The sequence below is a fragment of the Rana temporaria genome, chromosome 1 (assembly GCF_905171775.1).
Source record: "Rana temporaria chromosome 1, aRanTem1.1, whole genome shotgun sequence".
Lineage (NCBI taxonomy): Eukaryota > Metazoa > Chordata > Amphibia > Anura > Ranidae > Rana > Rana temporaria.
This window is the reverse complement of record NC_053489.1, coordinates 434009671-434025449: the sequence shown is the minus strand read 5'-3', so window position 1 is coordinate 434025449 and position 15779 is coordinate 434009671. Positions and strand designations below refer to the sequence as shown.

Here is a 15779-nt window from a genome sequence, read left to right as displayed (position 1 = left end):
AGAAGCAGCAGTAGTATTAACAGTAGTAGTTGATACAGAGTCATATCACATGGGCAGGAGGTGCCATGATGAACAGCAGTATTAATAAGAGTATATAGGGTGTGAAATAACTGCTGACATAATTGTCTTGACTGATCCAGAGGAGTCATGGGAGAAAATCATGTGGTCAGATGAGACTATAATATAACTTTTTGATCATAATTTCACTAACCGTGTTCGGAGGAAGAATAATGATGAGTACCATGCCAAGAACGCCATCCCTAATGTGAAGCATGGGGGTGGTAGCATCATGCTTTGGTGGTGTTTTTCTGCACATGGGACAGGGTGACTGCACTGTATTAAGGAGAGGATGACCGTGGCCATGTATTGCGAGATTTTGGGCAACAACCTCCTTCCCTGAGTTAGAGCTTTGAAGATGGGTCGAGGCTGGGTCTTCCAACATGACAATGACCCAAAGCACACAGCCAGGATAACCAAGGATTGGCTCTGTAAGGAGCATATCAAGGTTCTGGCGTGGCCTAGCCAGTCTCCAGACCTAAACCCAATAGAGAATCTTTGGAGGGAGCTCAAACTCCGTGTTTCTCAGCGAGAGCCCAGAAACATGACTGATGTAGAGAAGATCTGTGTGGAGGAGTGGGCCAAAATCCCTCCTCCAGTGTGTGCAAAGCTGGTGTAAAACTACAAGAAAGGTTTGACCGCTGTAATTGCAAAGAAAGCCTACTGTACCAAATATTAACATTGATTTTCTCTGATGTTAAAATAGTTATATTCAGCACTGTAAATACATCAGGTCCGGGGCTTTATCAGGGAATGCATGACAAGGGACCCTTCAGCGCCCTGAACCGACGACGGGTGCCAGAAAGTCACCGCCGATCCAGGACTCATTCATCTTTATGAATGTGAGTCTGTCCACGGAGTCTGTGGACAGACGGGTCCTCTTGTCCGTGACCACCCCACCTGCCGCGCTGAATGTCCGCTCAGATAGTACGCTGGAGGGGGGGCAAGACAATAACTCCAGCGCATACTGAGCGAGCTCGCGGCAGGTGTCCAATCTGGCAACCCAGTACTCCATGGGGTCGTCGGTGCTCATACTGTCAGAAGCACCGACGGACGCCATGTAGTCTGCCACCATGTGGGCCAGCCGCTGGTGGTGACTGCTGCTGCTGCTGCTGGTGGTGGTACTGGGTCGCTCGGTTTGGAAGAACATCCTCATCTCTTCCATTAGGTCCCCTGCTCGGCTGCAGCTGGGTGCAGCCACCTGCTGGGTGAGATGAGGGGGGACAACTGGAGGCCGGGGAGTTGCCTGCTCCAACCGTCTGACAATGGCTGCCTGCAGTTCCTCCATCCGGTGCTGCCTCCGGCTGGCTGGGATGAACTGCTCCAGTTTCCCCTTGCACCTGGGATCCAAAAGGGTGGCCATCCAGAAATCATCCCTCGTCTTGATGGTCTTAACCCGGGGGTCCCTCCTGAGGCATCTCAGCATGTGGGCAGCCATGGGGAAGAGCACAGCCCGCTGTGACTCCTCAATGCTGGCCAGGTGAATGAGGTGCGACTCTTCATCCCTGAGGCGCTGCTGGTCAAACTCAGACATGCCCAACCCCCGGACTATCGGTGCCCCCAACACCGGCTCTCCCTCCTGACCAGGCCCTGACTCCGGGACGACACCAGCAACCACCTCCTCCTCCTCTTCATCATCATCCTCCTCCTCCTCGTCCTGGCCCTGGTCTCGGTGGAGCATTGCTGACTCCTCCTGCTCCACCAAGGCACTCTCCCCAGCCTCGAGCAGGCGATCTAGTGTCCTCTCCAGCATGAACAGTATTGGCAGCACGCTATTGAGGCCAATTTGCTCACTGCTGACCATCTTGGTCGCCTGCTCGAAGGAGGACAACACTTGGCAGACCTGGTTTATCTGCCCCCACTCCGCACAGGCGATGAAAGGGAGTTGTGGTGAAGCCCTCTCAGTGCCTAGTTCCATCAGGTACTCCCTCACCGCCCTTTGCTGCTCCCACAACCTCTTCAGCATGTGGAGGGTGGCGTTCCACCGCGTCACACTGTCCACAATCAGCCTGTGAAGGGGCAGATTGTACTTCCGCTGCAATTTGGACAGGGACGCGGTAGCGGTTGGGGAGCGCCTGAAGTGGCTGGCAATCCTACGCGCCTTTGCCACAATGTCACTCAACCCTGGATAAGTGCGCAGGAACTTCTGCACCACCAGGTTGAGGACATGTGCCAGACAGGGCACGTGTGTCAGACTGCCAGCATGGAGGGCGGCGAGTAGGTTGCTGCCGTTATCGCAGACAACCATACCTGGCTGGAGCCTTCGGGGTGTCAGCCACTTCTGGACCTGAGCCTGAAGTGCTTTCAGCACTTCTTCTCCAGTGTGTCTCCGGTCCCCTAAACTAACAAGCTGGAGCACGGCCTGACAGCGCACGTGCCCCACACTTGAGTAGCTACGGGGGCGCTTGCTGGGAGGCTCAGCAGCTGCGGAGACAGTGGCTTGAGGGAGACCAGCAGTTCTCCCCTGGACACCCCGGGGCGGCACCACAAGATTGGTTGCCGCCGATCCCTCACCGACGCCTCGGAGGGAAACCCAATGGGCCGTGAAGCTGATGTAGCGTCCCTGCCCATGCCTGCTGGTCCAGCCATCCATTGTCAGATGAACCCTGTCGCTGACAGCGTGATCCAGCGACAGGGTTACATTCTGCACAATGTGCTGGTGTAGGGCAGGGACACCAGTCCTGGCAAAGAAATGGCGGCTGGGGACACGCCATTGGGGTTGGGCCTGCTCCAACATCTGCCTGAAGGGGTTGCTGTCAACTATGTTGAAGGGCAGCAGATGTTGGGCAATAACCCTTGCCAGGAGCCCATTGAGGGAACGCACACGTCGGTCTCCAGGGGGGAAGGGAGTGGTGCGGTCAAAGGCGTCTGAAATCGACGCCTGGCGCCGGACGGCAGTGCGGGACACAGACGTGGAGGGTGCTGTGGAAGTAGAGGTCTGGCTGCCGGTACCAGTACCTCTACTAGAGGGAGCGGGGGGGCATGACCTGCTGGAAAGAGATGAAGATGTGGCAGGGGCTGCTGTACCCTGCTCACTTGTGGTGGTGGCGCTGCTACCACCACCACGCTTCATCTCGTCATACAACGCCCAGTGGTTTATCCTCAGGTGCTGGTTCAGGGCTGTGGTACCCACCCGAGCCAAACACTTCCCTCTCTTCACCCTCACTTTACAAATCCGGCAGATGGCCACGGTAGGGTTGTCTGCCACCAGGGTAAAGTAATTCCAGACAGGTGACTTCAGCACCGCCCTCCTGTCAGATGGGGTGACGCTTACTTGCACCTGCTGGGACTCGGTGCGCACAGGTGGAGCTGCCTGCTGCTGCTGCTGCTGCTGCTGCTGCTCCTCCTCCTGACACCTCCTGCTGCCATCACCAGTGGAGACCCTGACGATGGTCTCCCTGGTGGTGACCAGGCGCACCGTTTCACCAGGGTGCCTACCTTCCCCGTCGTCACTGACGTAGTGAGCCGACGCGTCAGATGGCAACCATGATGGGTCACCCTCTTCGCCCCCAGAGATGTCAGACCAAGGGCTGAGATGTGTTGGTCTGAGGGAACCACCTGACATGGAGCCTCTAGCCTGGCTCCGCTGTCCCCTCACCCACGCCTGGGTCTGACTAGGTGCTGCTGTTTCCTGCACCAAAACAGCAGCACCAGTTTGAAGGGATGTCTCTGGGATACTGCCAGCAGGTATCCCATCCTCCTCATCCATCCCTTCAAAAAGGTCCTGACCATCAGGACAGAGCTGGAGGTCTGCCTGATGCATGGCCTCCCCCAAGAGATCCCTATCACTGTCGCTGTCGAACAGTAAGATGCTGGACTCTTGGGGGCTGGGGGGGGGTAGTACAGGCACCGGTGTAATGGTGGTACTACTGTGAGTCGGGACCGACGACTCAGTGGCACTGCTGTGCCCCATGTAGTCCACCACTACTTGAGCCTGAGATGGCAATATCGGGCGGCTGCCCGATGGGAAGAACTCCCGGATCAGGCGTACTCCCCTTGCACCCGATCCTCTACCACTAGTAGGGGCACGAGAGGTACCCCGTGCTGGCAGCGATCCAGCACTGGGAGTAACTCCCCTACCCCTGCTGCCACGGCCACGGATGCCACTCATTATTGCTGATATGTGTGTGGGGGGGGTAAACTTTATTGGGGGGGGGAAATGTGAACAAAATGTGTTTTTGTGTATTTTTTACAAGACAGGCACGCAGACAAAGACGTACACAGACAGCTACTAAACTATAAGAAAAGTAGTACACCAGACAAGGACTACAAAATTAAAGAAAAAAAAAAAAGCACTAAACAAACACTAACTTTTTTTTTTTTTTTTTTTTTTAAACACAAAACACAGACACTAAACACACACTAAGCTAAGCTAGATGAAATAAATGTACACTAACAGTGTGTACACTTACTACACAAAATTTAACTAAACTGAACACAAAACTTAGCTTTTATAAAAGCTCTTTAGGGAAAACTAAACAAAATGTGAACTGAGATGCCTATCAAATATCACTGAACAGCGAACCTGCAAGATCTAACAGTAACACAAGATGAACAAAACTTAGCTTTTAGAAAAGCTCTTTTATAAAGCTCAGCAAAATGTGTTCTGAAATCTCTTGCAAATATCACTGAACAGCGAGGATTGCTGGATCAAACAGTAACACAAATGAAAAAAACAGCACAAAACAGCACAAAACGTAGCTTTTAAAAAAGCTCTTGGGTCTATTGCTTTGAAAAAAGCAGTTGATATACTGGAAAAGATCCACTGGAATCACTAAATAGCAATGCTGGTGATGATCTAAATCAATCAAGAACAAAGACACAGGAAACCAGGAACACAGAAACAGCCTCCACACTCTATAGCCAGCTTCTGAATCTGCAATGAAATGGTGCTGGGAGTGAGCTTATATAATGTCCATGCAGGCAGGTTCCTATTGGTTGCTAACCTGTGACGAGTGTGGAAGGAGAACTCTGATTGGCTCTGATGCAAAAGGGCGGAGCAAATAATCGCGCAATATTCCTATTGCCGAATATTCGCATTGCGAATATTCGGCAATATAAAATGATCGCTTCAGCTACTCGGCCCAATGGCTCTAATCATACCAGCAATGCTTTCAGACGTCTATGGAGATCACTAGGATGTGATCTGTTTTACAAATGAAACTGTAAAAATCGCTCTGATGCGGAAGATCGGGGCGAGGAAAGTAATCGCGCGATATTGCGTTTGCCGAATAATCGCATTGCGATCTTTCTGGAAAATTCAATGAACGCTTCAGCTACTCGGCCCAGGGTCTCTAATGATACCAGCAATGCTTTTAGACGTCGATGGAGATATCTAGGATGTGATCTGGTTCAAAAAAAAAATTGTAAAAAATCGAATATTCGGAATTGCGAATATTCACCGCGAATTTCGAAATATAGCGCGATTTCTCGAATATGCTATATTCGAGTCGAATATTCGCAATGCGAATATTCGTGAGCAACACTACTCATCAGTGTGCTGCTATGCCTTACTCTCCAATCCGTATGCTTACTGTGACTTAAGCAACAGGGTTGATTTACTAAAACCTGAGAGTGCAGTGAATCTGCTGCAGCTCTGCAAAGAAACCAATCAGCTTACAGTGTTTATTGTCAAAGCTTAATTGAACAAGCTGAAGTTGGACGCAAATTGGCTACCATGCACAGCTGCATCGGATTTCTTACAGTTTTGGTAAATCAACCCCAGTGTTCCCTTACCAAACTGCTGTGGTGAAGCTTAATGATATATCTATGCTATTTGGCCGAGGGATACGTTGTATACAAAGCTGACTGCACAAAATTACAATTCCTTCAATAGGTAAAACTGAATATGTATTTAAACTGCAATTTAACTGCTCAAAAACAATGTATGCACTCACTAAGGGCCAGTTCACACCAGACACAGTTCTGTTCAGTTCTGTGTTCTTTTTTTCTGCACAAAATGCATGCACAGTGTTTTCCATGTATTCCAATAGCTCTAGTTGTCTCTAGTTTACAACATGCAGTCAGTTTCCGGTCAGTTTCTGCACTGGAAACTGACTGCATGGTGTGAACTAGAGCCAACTAGAGCCATTGGAATACATGGAAAACACTGTGCATGCATTTTTAGTGCAGAAAAAATGCACGCGAAACTGTACCCTTAAATGAATTGTAGTAGTTAATTAGATATGTTAGTTAGACATAAATGCATAAAATTTAAGATGAACCATAGACTCAAATACCTTAATTGTTTATTTTGCTCACATTATAATAAAAAATTATCCTGTAATTGTATAGTAAAAGGAACGTCACATGTTTCATTTAACATTTAAGTTAAAAGCATTAATGGTCATTTTCTAAATATTGTAAAATACTGGTATTGAAAATTCCTGGCTGAACCCAACTAGTATTTAAACGGAAGGAATTCCGGAAATGTGTTTAAGCCAGAGATATTATAGACCTTTGTGTTCACTAATACTAGATTTAATGTGTCCATGCATAGCTCAATTACTACAGCAAATAAAAAAATAAAAATTATATAATCTGCACCTCATCTACCTAAAAACATTTGTATCTAATATTTCAGTACAAAGTGCAATGATGATCTAAAAGCATAGTAATTGAAATTAGATAAATGAAAGATAAATTTGCTGACACAAACAGCTGCATTTTGCACAATGTTTTACCTAATTAAATAAGCCTGGATGTGATGTATGTAAAATTATACTGTCTGATTCAATAAGCCAGTTCAAAGAACAGTGAGCAGTGTACAAGGTGCAGTAACCTAGAACAGCTAATAAAAGTTCCATTTACTGATCTAATTGGATTGATTAAGTTACTGCATTTTGCACTTCATTATTGCACTTTGCCCATATGGCTTTCACTTGGCTACTTTAGTTTAAACCCTGTATAATTCAGTCGTTTTCAACTTGTAGGCAACAGGTTCAGGTTTCCCTGCATTGGAATAAAAAACATTACAGTGAGATTGGTCACTTCAAGCTATAGTGACAATTCAGCAAGCATGTTTTGGTGTAACAAAACTCTCCATACTGACCTTTTCTATGAACTCCGATACCCAAAGTATTAGGGACTAGCGCAGCCAAGAAGAGGTCCATGCTACTGGCTCAAACCTGCTAACACAGTTGCTGGGTAAACCACTATATAAGCTGAAACCATGAAAGACAACTATTGTTAAATTCTAACTTTGCAAATAAGATTAGGTGGAATTTACTTTCAAGGGAAAATCTGGATTTTCGTTGTGAAAATGCTGCAAACGACATTCACATCGCTCAGGCCGCTTACATGAATCAAAGTGGAATGTCGGAGAAGTAGATAAGAATTCTAGGACAATTATACTGTACATGAAGGCGCTTGCTGCAAGCTGGAAGCTTACATTGCAATATGTTCTCCGCAGCAGGATCGAAGTATATTCAATGCTGGAAAGATGCAAGCAGTTGAAAAATGCTTGTTAACCTATTTTTTCTTTTCAGTTTTGCCTGCAAGGCCTCAGCTTGTCACGTTGTTAGATCTGGCTCTCATCAAAGAAGCCATCACTCATGTTCTTCCTGTTTCCTCACATCCCAAGCCTACAGCACGGCTTTTTGGAGCACAATCAAAAGTCGAGTATGATGCTTACTCTACAATGTAATGGTACATTCTTAATAAAAACAAAATGCGCTGAATAAGTGAGTGACACAAATAGGTTATACTGTAGGTGCGAACTACAGAAGTGCTTGTCAACCCTTGAAAAGTCATGCTTTCCGGGTTTCCTTGTTAGGACACAAGTCTATTACCTAGCAATAATTTAAATAAATACATTTAGGGTCCTTTAATCTGTGAACAGATCCCCATGCTGAATCAGCGCAAAATGTGACGAATGTCACTTTAGTGACATCCATACCCGTTCAGTTTTTGTCCACATTTTGAAAGTGGACTGTGACTGACCTGTGTAATAAATTGCAATGCTGAGAATGAGACCACCCAGATAGCAAGGATAACTTGCCACAAATTTGAGTTGAATTATAAGTCGTTAACTTGTTGCACATTTTCACTGGTAAGAGCACTTGAAACACAAGTTCTAGTTGACACTTTTCCAATTGGTAGCAAATTTGCATGGCAAGTCTCTAGCAAGAGCAAAGTTGCAGTGTTGTGTCCCCAGCAAGGCACAGTGAGTGGGGTGACTATTGCACAACATAACTGAACCAGAACTTGCAAGAGAATTTCAGAATATTTGCAAAGAAATGTGATCTTGAGTCATGCAATATGGACTTGCTGCAGTTGTACAATAAACTTGTGAATCTTGGAAAGTCTAGTAATAGCTTAGCAAGTCATTTTCAATGACTTGCTATCTGGGTAATCGGTTGTGGTAGCCAACGCCATCAATAATGTTCTTACATCAGTAAAATATATTGCAATGTTAGGAAAAAAACAACTCACAAGCTATCAGTCTATCACAAAAGCTGCTGCCAGACTCATCCACCTTCTAGCCAACCCTTCAGTGTCGGCTACCCCTCTGTGATAAATTCAAAATACTAACAACTTAAAAAGCCATCCACAACAAGGCCCCCAGCTACATCACCAACCTAGTCTCAGAATACCAATCAATTCGATCTCTTTGCTTCTCCCAAGACCTCCTGCTCTCTAGCTCCCTTGTCACCTCATTCTATGCTTGTCGACAGGACCTCTCCCAAGCATTTCCCAACTTGTGAAACTCCCTACCCCAATCTATCCAACTGTCTCCCACTCTGTCCACTTTTAGGCAATCACTGAAAAACCTTCTCTACAGAGAAGCCTATCCTGCCCCCACCTAACAACTGTACTTTTATTTTCTCTAACAGCTCACCCCCCCACCCCCACCCTACACTTATAAACTTTTGTATCACTTATCCTTTTAGGTTGTAAGATCTAATGAGCAGGACTAAATAAAATATTTGATGATGGACTTTGAAGGCACCACAGTAACAATGTTAATACAATTCAATTATCTTTATTATATATTATAAAAATTGACAATGTTAAAAACATTGTCCATTCACAATGAAGAGGGCCCTTTGATTCCTACTGTACTGAATTGTATTGTAACTGTACCATCTGCCCTCATGTTGTAAAGCGCTGCACAAACTGTTTTGGGCTATATAAATCCTGTATAATAATATTAATTGCAAACAAAATGTCCACATCTACAACCAAATAAATATGTTCTACTGTAAGCTGTAACATCCCCATCACCCCCATCCCCCATCACCAAAAGGTAAATACTCATCAAATGGTAGTGAAGGAGGTCAGTGTGTGTTTATGCTATACTCCTCAGTTGTGGATAATCTACTACTTATAAGAATCATCGACACTCTCCCATATGATGTAAATGAAAAGAGAGCCCCAATAGTGTAATAATGTAGAGTATTGTATTGTATTGAAGAGTAAAACATACACATACAAGCCAGTATAAAACTTACAATGGACATTGTCAGCACTCTCCTGACCAAAATCATGTAATGTCAGCGTTCTAAATCTGCCCAACGTATTTTGTCAGATAGGATGTCCTCAGGGGAGACCCATGATGGCTTTATGGGCTGCTGGATCTAAACAAACTCATGTCTATTTACATCAGACTACCTCCGATCTGTCACATTTAGGTCTGGAAAATGGTAAATAATGCAGTTCTTTTTTGGGCAGACTTGGAGGTACGCAGATGTAAACAGACACAAGTCCATTTACATCTGCCTGCCATGGACTTGCTTGGAGCTTCAGACCAAATCTGTCTAAAAAACTGACAGGCAGGCCTGATTGGAAAATCTGTGTAAAAGGGGCCTTAAACAATCCTAAATTTCACCCATAATTGACTGAATACAGCAAGAAAATGTGTCAAAGCTAACAAAGTGTATACCATAGTGAAAGCAATTGAAGGGCTGTATTCAAGTACAATAAAACCTTGGATTGCGAGCATAATTCGTTCTGGAAGCATGCTTGTAATCCAAAGCAAATTTTCCCATAAGAAATAATGGAAACTCAAATGATTCGTTCCACAACCATTTATTCATAAGTCCTTCAGTTTATAGTCTATATAAAAAGATTATCGCAATGTGATAGGTTGTGTACCCATAACATGTCAATCCACAAATGGAAGCCCCCACAAGGGGATTAAAAGCAGAAATCCAGCAAGAGCTACTGAATATTAAAGAGAAGAGAGGCGCCTCTAAGTCTAGCAATATGGTTACATCTAATGAAGATACAACATTTACCAACTCAAATGGTTGAGGATTAAAAAAGGCACATCTAAGTATGCAGACATCCGGGGTAAAGCGGTCTGCAATCGTGACCAGCAAGGCTTGAACCGCTCATGGAGCACAGCGTGGATGGTTTATGTGAACTTCTTTACCTCAGATGCCTGTCTCTTAATCATCAACCATGTGAGTTTCTAAATGCTGTATCTTCATTAAAAGTAACCATATTGCTACACTTAGAGGCGCCTCTCTTCTCTTTTATACTCAGTTGTGACATGGTGCTACTTGTATAATAAGACATCGCTTGTACATTTATTTTTTTATTTAGCTTGTCTTGCAAAACGCTCTCAAACCAAGGTTTTACTGTACATATACCTAATGGACAATAAAAATGTGTTAATGGTTCAAACCCTTTGCTACGCTACCTAAATCCAAAAATACATGGTTTAGATGGAGTACTACTTTAAACAAATGTACAAGAATGAAAGAGTTATTCTGAACTTGCTATTTACTGTATAACAAGCACTGTTTGGTGGCTAGACACTAAAATGAAAAGCTTTAAAGGTAGACCTAAACACTAAAAGTACCTCAAGTTTATAAAATTAGATCTGCATTAGTGAACATGATCAGGGGTGTGAAAGTGAGCAGTAGCTGTAAGTCACACGATTCGGAACGGCAGCATGATGGAATCTGCTCATTACAGCCAGTAGGTGTAGCAAAGCATTACTATAGCAAAGACAGAAGTGGATTTTTAATAATGTCTATTCTTGTGTGAGAATAAATCTCTCTGCATTAAATGCTAGGGGCACCTATCAGTAAAATGGAGCAACACTGATATTACTTAAAGCTAAAGTATGGGCAAATATAATTTTTGGCCATTAGCACAGTAGAAAAAAAGTTAACTGTAATGGTGATGTGCCCCATATCTGACTGCTGTGCTGAAACTTGTAGTTCTGGTTACAGTACACTGATCACTATGGGTCACTCACTCAGCACCTCCTTCTTTCATAAAAAGCTGTACATTTTTTGTGCAGGACTTTTTTTGAATTGAGAAGGTGTTGGGCAAACAATCCACAATGATCTATGTACTGAAAGTACTGCAGTGGAAGTAACCTCAGCACCAGACATTCAATGCCAACAGCAGACTTCTGCCTGTGTAAAAGTAAAGCCTGCTACACACGATGAGATTATTGCACACATTAAACTTTTTTTTTTGCATACTAGTCTCCATATCAAAAAAGAAGAGGGTACCAAAATACGAAAATTCTCGTTTGACAGAACAACAATTCGGAAGTGATATAATGTATATAATTGCATTTGTATTGTATTTTCGGAAGAAAACTGTGCTGATTAAACGAAAATCATACAATCTGGTATCGTATGAGAAAAATTTGCACATTTATCCTTTCGGATAATTTCGGATGAAAGCTGTATACTAACGATCAGATTATCATACGATCGCTTCAAACGCAGTATTTTTTCGTTCGATTTTCTGATCGTGTGTACGGGCCTTTAGATATACTGTATAATGAACACAGCTGCAGCCAGAGATGGGGCATAGGTAATAAGAGCTCATCTATTTTTGCTGTGCAAATTACAAAAAATCATTTTTGTCCATAGTTCAATTTAAAAAAAAAAGGTGATAAATTCCGAGTTCCATGTATTGCTTCAGTTTCCTTTTCATTGACTCAGATCTTTATCATTAACTCAATGCTATTCAACTCAACATTAACAATAGAAGAATGTCCAAGGTATAGTTACTGATAGGATCTTAGGAAGTACATGGACCGCAACGTCTGGGCTACTTGTCTGACAGAGGTATTACTTTTCTGTGACATACTTTCTTGGTTCTTTGGGCTGTAAGGAATTGTTTTTACAGAAAGTGTACTGGTGACAGAACAAAGCAGTATCATATATTGGAACATGCCATAACATCCTAATTTTTAATATGGAAGGTATGAAATTTGCCTCTCAAACACAAAGCCTGGAACATCTTCAAATACAAGAAATAAGGCTTTGTTTACACTTGTGTTTGGGGGGTAAAAATGTTTTAGCAGGAGGGAGAAGTGCATATGCAAAAAATTGTCCCTGTGACCCAATAAAACAACGCCTTCTCACTGCCTGTCAAATGCTCTCTGAATAGCGCTCCGAACGTGGATCATTCTTCAGAGAGCAACGCTAGTGTAAACTAGCCCTTAGTCTTGTGTAGTGATAAATAGCTTTCAAGAGGTAGAGATATTTTATTACTTAAAGTAATGCTAAACAATATCCGTATTCTCCTAAAAAAATCTATACACATCCACCACTTGGACCTGTAGTCTATTTTTCATGAAATTACTGTGTTTTTCTGCCTTCTTGTAAAGTCCTCCATGAAATCCTTAACTTCTGCCTTTCCTGTTGACTTCCGTTTGTTTGGGACGAGCAATGCATACTATTTGTAGTCATGTCCACTGCTCTAGACACACTACAAATCCCATAGTCCATCTCAGGAACAAACAAGAGCAGGTGGCTATGTATAGTGGGACCACTGAGAATAAACATAGCAATTCTCTAGCAGGAAGTCGGATTACAGAAAAAAAATATGGAGGTTTGGAGGAGGCTGAGAGTTAGGCCCCGTACACACGGTCGGACCGAACCGATGAGAATGAACCGAAGTTCAGTTTCATCGGACCAAACCGACCGTGTGTACAGTATAGGCCATCGGTCTGTTTTCCTTCGGTCCAAAATTTTAAAACATGCTTCAAAACCGAACCGATAGACTGCTGCCTGATCGGACCAAACCGATGGTTAGTACAGAAAAGCATCGGTTCAAAACCCGCGCATGCTCAGAATCAAGTCGACGCATGCTTGGAAGTATTGAACTTCGTTTTATTCAGCACGTTGTGTGTTTGACGTCACCGTGTTCTGATCCGATCGGATTTTGGACTGATGGTGTGTACACATATAAGGCCGTACGGCCACTTCAGAGGTGAACCGATGAAAACGGTCCGACGCACCAGTCACATCGGTTTGGTCCGACCGTGTGTACAAGGCCTTATAGTAATTTAGGCAATTTTTTAAAGTAATAAATACTAGATTAGGTTAATAGATTTAAAAAAAATGAGTTTAGTATGACTTTAATAAAGAATTTGGCTAATCACAATTTCTTCTAAAACTGACAAATCATTTCCTAATGGCTCTAATAGACACAAGTAGAGCTAAACGCTAAATATTTTTGGATATACAGCACCGCTTACTTCTAATGAATCCTGCTTGCTGCTGGTTACTGTAAAAATCCTCTCTACAGCAATGCCAGATCCTCCTTTTATTATTTTCACAGAATGCACAGTATTCTGTGAATGGAGGAAGGAATCCTATCATTTATCTACTTCTAAATTCATGCAAAGCATTCTGTTAAAATAATACAAGGAGTATTGTAAATGGAGGAGTAGGGCAAAAGGGGAGGGTTACCGGCGTGATACTTCATTTACAGCCAGGGCTGTTAACCAATGCAGAACTAGAAGTTCATCACTGCCAGGAGGATCTGGAATCACTGAAGGGACAGGATACACTTCATTAGAGGTAAGTTATGTCCCTGGTACTGTATATCTAAAACGTAAACTTCAGCAAAAAAAATAATTATATGTACAGCCACACCTTCTGTTCTATAGGCCACAACTGCTTAATGTATATACGTGAGTAACCCCTGCACGACTAATTATAGCCAAATAGTAAAGCTATTAAAATGAACTAAGAAAGACCTATTTGATCTAATAATAAACAAAAAGTTGCTGTTTGCAAAAAATTGTGTTCAAACAATTGATAAATATAACAAATAAAATATGTGCTGCGCTACCAATCTAAATAATAAAGTTGCAAAAAATAAATAAAAAATACACGTCATATATATATTGAGTGTAGAAAATATTAATAAATCAGTTCATAATAGTGACAGTTCATCAAAAAATGTATAATTGTGACTTCCACATCCAATAAATCTTCATATGGTACTTAGCCACTTCTTCCTGGTCACCACTGTGCTCTTAGTGCTCTCACCTTAATGGTGAAATATTTACACATGTACAATCACATCCAGCTTGCTTGTTTCCAGTTAGTATCTCATACCTGGGTCCTCCTGTAGTATAGCCTCCTGCTCACTAGGGTGCTTGTGACCTGTTACAGTAGATCTTCCTCCAGGTTAATAGGGCACTGGTTCCATTAAGAGTGTCCTACCCATATGCTATATGAATACTCCCATATCACGTGGAAAGAGAAAGGATGCCCCAATAGTGTGATATTGTAAAGGAACACTTTATGGTGCTCCGCCCTACGAGCTACGCCATGCACCACATGTCTTCATCAGGGGTAAAACTATTTTTCACCTTTTGATGAACTGTCACTATTATGAACTGATTTATTAATATTTCCTACACTCGATATATATGACGTACATTTTTATTTTCAACTTAGTTATTTCGATTGGTAGCGCAGTACATATTCACAACTGCATAGTCCATCCATGATGCAATAGCAGCTTCCCCCTTCCTGCTATATACAAAGCACAACATTTCTCACGTTGTCAGATATTGGTGGTGCTCTAGTGAAGGAAGGGATACAATTATTAAATGGCTTTATATAGACAGAGCTGGCTTTGTAGCACCCTGTTTACGACTTTAGCCCCCCCACCATGTAAGAAAAACAAAATCATGGTTACTGGATTGCTAAATCATTCCCTTTCTTACTGAAACATTTAAATTACACATGTTGTGTGGCTAACTAGATTTGGTTATTATCCACAGAACTTGTGTAATTTATATGTCCGTGATTAAAAGGTTGAGCTGGCAACCCTGCTTCATACTTTGTTTGCAACTTGGCATCGTTTTTAGAAGCTTCCTCATCTCCTTGGAAACTTCTAGGGTGTTTAGGCAGCTTTTATAAAAGGGAAAGAATAAAAAAGGAAGAGGGTGACAAGCAGGGGCCCCAGTTGGGGGATGTATCTAGTGCCAAGTGTACATGGTGTAATAAGGTGAAAATTCTGTGTGGCTGCTGATCACAGGATGGTGCCCTTTGCAACCACACAGTACACTCATAACTAAGGCCAGTTATGAAGACAGTATTTTCAACAGCTAGTACATTTAAAACAATATTCTGTTTACTTATTTTTTTTCCTTCACTGTGTGTAATTGTAGTCTTCATATGCTGTTAATGCATTTCCCCCATGTGATTGTCTTGCTATTACTGTCAATTGTTTTAGAAAAGCAAAGCTGCAAATAATTATTTTTATGCTTTGAATAAATTGTTTCCTATGTGCTAGTGAATTACATCTCACTTCTTCACCTAACAGAACAGTAAAGTGGTTTGTTGCAACATTATATGATGGTATTCAGAGCAAAGGAGTCTTTACGGCATGGAGGTATTAAAATCTTTCATCAAGGTACACATTATAGCTAATTGAGGAGAATGCCTAATGAAGGTTTTAGGAATCAGTTTGCTAAAAGGCAATCTAAGGTGTTGATGCTATCT

The 15779-nt window shown here is 42.9% G+C and overlaps 1 protein-coding gene and 1 long non-coding RNA gene across 5 annotated transcripts in view; one reads left to right on the top strand and one right to left on the bottom strand.

Moving 5' to 3' along the window:
* Positions 1-15779, bottom strand: part of SLC4A4 (solute carrier family 4 member 4) — a 316339-nt gene that overhangs the window by 163900 nt on the left and 136660 nt on the right. The window lies entirely within an intron of this gene.
* LOC120915512 overlaps positions 1-15779 on the top strand; it is a 66834-nt gene that overhangs the window by 47130 nt on the left and 3925 nt on the right. The window contains exon 5 of one of the 2 annotated variants that reach the window (XR_005743889.1): positions 6997-9269. The exons of the other annotated variant lie outside the window; for it this stretch is intronic. This is a non-coding gene — a long non-coding RNA (uncharacterized LOC120915512). Of the gene's footprint in view, positions 1-6996; positions 9270-15779 lie in introns of those variants that run through there. 2 annotated transcript variants of the gene reach the window in all.